The sequence below is a fragment of the Pelobates fuscus genome, chromosome 3 (assembly GCF_036172605.1).
Source record: "Pelobates fuscus isolate aPelFus1 chromosome 3, aPelFus1.pri, whole genome shotgun sequence".
Taxonomy (NCBI): domain Eukaryota; kingdom Metazoa; phylum Chordata; class Amphibia; order Anura; family Pelobatidae; genus Pelobates; species Pelobates fuscus.
Genome location: NC_086319.1, coordinates 225,222,496 through 225,226,713, shown reverse-complemented (window position 1 = coordinate 225,226,713; position 4,218 = coordinate 225,222,496). Strand labels below are relative to the sequence as shown.

The 4,218-nt window shown below is 35.8% G+C and overlaps 1 pseudogene; it reads left to right on the top strand.

Moving 5' to 3' along the window:
• The first annotated feature begins 2,734 nt into the window (after positions 1-2,734).
• LOC134601722 (ankyrin repeat domain-containing protein 16-like) lies at positions 2,735-3,892 on the top strand (annotated as a pseudogene).
• Positions 3,893-4,218: the final 326 nt, after the last annotated feature.

Here is a 4,218-nt window from a genome sequence, read left to right as displayed (position 1 = left end):
TGACTATTCTCTGGTACGTTAAGTCCGGCCATTCTAAGGCCCGGTAAAACATTACCTTTAGTCCCAGGTGTGACACAATTCTGCATGCTAAATCAACTAGTATCCTGACAATAAGACTGTTTTCCTCTCCAGAATCTGAAGTAAAGTCTTCCAACCAAAGGTCAATGCCAAGTTTTATATACTGACAATCTGAAAGATTTGTAAGACACAAAAACTATTTGCACATGTGCCTGATGTCCTAAGAGATCCTGTGAGTGCAACATAACATGAACATTACAGTCACCAAAACATTTTCAAATATTTTATTACCTTGTATATAATAAGAACATTTAAACTTGTATACTTATGGATGAAAACCACTTCCCATTCCCTTTTGTTATCCCCCCTAGCTCACTTTCCAATCTTAATTATGTGTTTAAAATTGTTTTTTTAAATGTTTAATTAAACTATAAGTTAAAACTATTATGTGAGCGCTCCAACTAAATATCAACACCGTTCTTAATCTGCAATCCAGCGGTAAATGGAAGTGTAGGGGGCCCCACACTGTCTAACAGATTTCTGTGTGATTTTTTGTTATAATTGATCCTTGCCTATGATTTTTTTGTTGGTTTTATGTCTAATTGATTTGTGCATATTATCCTCAGGTATACAATATCTAGTGAGGTTACATTCAGATATGGTATTATACTGATATACATCCTTCATATGACTAGATTTTAATAGTTTTCTATATTCTGAATAAATAAATATTTTCATATATTTACATATGGTATATCATGTTCTTAGAAAACTAATTTTATGAATATCTGTTGTGATTCATTATCAATTGGTAATATATTTGGTTGTTTCTGTATAACCCTTTTTATGAACTGTGTATCCTTAATTCTTGATACATAGTCTTCCATTTACGACTAGATTGCAGATTGAGAACGGTGTTGATATTTAGTTGGAGCGCTCACATAATAGTCTTAAATTGGCATAACCTATAAATTAAAAGTCGCTCGGATTTGAATGTGATGCAGCCCTTTAATATATTATCTTACAATAACGATATATAATTGTGATTTTCTTAATTCAGTGCCTTATCTTTTGTTCCATGTTTAATTAAAGGAACACTATAGGGTCAGAAACACAAACATATATTTCTGACTCTATAGTGTTAAAATCACCATCTGCCCACCCTCTCCCATTGCCTCCCTAAATATAGTAAATATTACTTGTATTCAAGTCTGCAGTTGCTGCCTCTGCCCCTGATCTGCCTTTTTACAGCTGACATTACCACAAGTGATTATGTGGATAATCACAATGCTTTCCCATAGGATTGGCTGATACCGCAATGGATACAGATTCTGTGCTTTGCTCATTGTGCCACTGTGTTATCTACTGTCCTGAGAGAATTTAACCCCTAACGCCATTACGGCGTTCTATGCTGTCCCCATTTTAATGGGCTTTAAAGCCGTTGTGGTGGCATAGAACGCCGTAACTGCTTTCTACCCCAGGAGCTCCAGTGGACCTCTGCCACGATGCTCTTCGGGAGGACTGCCTGACAGCCCAGGCAGCCCTCCCACGGCAAATCTATAAATGACTGGACATACCCCATTTGCAATACCTTGGGTTGTCTACTTTTGCAAATGGTTTGCAATCATGGGGGTAATTCTCATTCCTGGGCTACCATACGGTCTCAAAGGCCACATTACCAAACTGGAAAATGTCAAGGTTATAAAAATGAAATGCAAGCCTTATATTTGACTCTCTAACTTTCTGAAACACCATAAAACCTGTACATGGCGGGTACTGTTATACTTGGAAGACTTCACTGAACACAAACATAAGTGTTTCAAAACAGTAAAACAGTAAAAGCGCCATTCGTGTGTGAAAAATGCGAAAAAATTTCACTTTTACTGAAAATATAATCGTTGTAATACAATTTATCATTTTGAAACACTAATATTTGTTTTCAGCAAAATATACCGAGTAAAACAGTACCCCCCATGTACAGGTTTTATGGTGTCTTGGAGAGTTACAGAGTTAAATATAGTGCTTGCAAATTAAATTATCTGCGCTTTCTGCCTGGGTTGTCAGGCATGTCAATCAAATTTTAATTAATTAATATATTTATTTATGTTAAAAGATTACTTAAATATACAAGTAGAGTTTTAATATACATACATATATATGTATTTGAATTCTATGTGTATACTTATGTAATTATATATATTTATCTATATATATTTGCAGTTATTTGTATTTTTTATATATATATATATATATATATAGAATGTCATTCTAAGTGTATTTTGCTACCAATATATATATATATATATGAGTACCATTAAATTGGGTGATAGTAACAACCCCTGGATGTTGGGCTAAGGTAACATCCCCAGGACGTACTTGGAAACCAGAGTAATCTAAATGTACCTTTCTAGGTTAAATACTTTGGTATTATATATATATATATATATATATATATATAAATAACAAAATACAGTTAGATTGAAATTACATATGTATATATAATGTAATTTTTTAAATAAAAAAAAAATTTAATTCTTTATTTTTTCGTGCAGTTTTGGTACAAATAGGCAAGCAATGCCCCAACAGCGGTTGCCACCATAAGATTCAACATTTAGAAACAGTTGGTAGGCTTACAGTTACATTGCACATTTTATGATATATAAGTACATTAGGAAAAGTGTAGAAGAATAAGACAGCCAGTGAGCCCTGTGTAGGTATGATAAGAGTGTGAGTCTCTGTTTGGGTATAAACCACAGAGGGGCGTACCCCTTGCCTATGGACTACATGAGTAAAGTAGTAGTGCCTGTTCTCTGGCCAAGGGGGGGGCGGTAATTAGTGTGTGTAATCGGTAGTAAGATGTGTGTAACATCAGTTACTAAGTGCCAGTTGCCACGTTTCCTCTGTTTGTGCGCTAGTGAGTTAGGGTTGGCAAAAAGCGAAGGCAAGGTAGGACGGAAAACGAACAAACTTTTGTATAAAACGAAATAGACTCTAACTGTGAGATACTCAATTAGTGATTTTGGTGGAAGTAATAGTCCCCTTGGGTAGATAATAAAACAAAACAAAAAGGTCTTTCCCAATATAATACTCAAAGGGATCAGAAATTGACTTTATTAATAAGCTAAAAACTCCCACAAGCAGACACTAGGTCACTATAGGCTAATGTCTCCACAGAGATTATTCAGCTATATGGAACACAGAGAGCAAGATAAAGAAAATCCGTCTCCACAGTGCAGCAAAGCATGGCTGCTTCGAGGTGGTGAAAAAGGTTTGATTATAATCCAGAATATAAGGACAGTTGTGGAATAACTCCATTCATGGATGCTGTACAGAATGGTCACCTCCTCATCGCTCAGTTGCTCATAAATAAGAAAAAGGTTTGTCATACAGCTGTGGATGCCATGGGCGCCCAAGCCTTGCACCTGGCAGCAGTCACAGGCCAGAACCAGTCTATTCAATACCTAGTATCAGAACTTGGAGTTGGTGTGAATGAAAAAGCTACTTCAGCCCAGCTGAGTGCACTTCCTTATGCAGCAAAATAAGGACACGCTGAAACAATCTCAACTCTACTGTCTCTCTGTGCTGGCCTACAATAAATTGATCTAGACAAACGATCTGCTCTTCACCTGGCCTCTGTGGGACAGCATGCACAGTGTGTCCACCTTCTCCTGCAGTTTGGAATCACTGACTCGTGCAACTCACATGGATTCAAAGATGTTAATTTTGCAAGAAAGCCAGATGTTCAGCAAGTCTTCCAAACTAATTTTAATCTATTAAACGTTACAGAAAACCATCAGTTAGTTTGTACTGTGAAGAGAGAGAGACATGACATAAGGCTTATTCTGAGAATCGCAAGATCCACTGGTGGTTAGAAAACTCTACATATGGCAATGTCTACTCTCTTTACCAATAAAAATGGATTGTGGATTTTCCATAAAAAAAATTTTTTAAATAAAAGGAGAATCAGTAATATTTGGTCTTAATTTTACTAAAAAATTGAAGAGTGAAAAGTGAACCTTGTGAGAGAGCGCAAACTATGCCAACAAACAGAGATAAAAGAAAAATAAATAAATGTATGAATTTAATGGAAGAGAAGTTGGATGCTGAAGGAAGTAGAAGCAACATGTTGTGAATAGTAATGCACTCTAGAAAAAGTTTAAAAGAACGCCTCAGGTCACAGTGTCCTTTTACTTTGCTGAA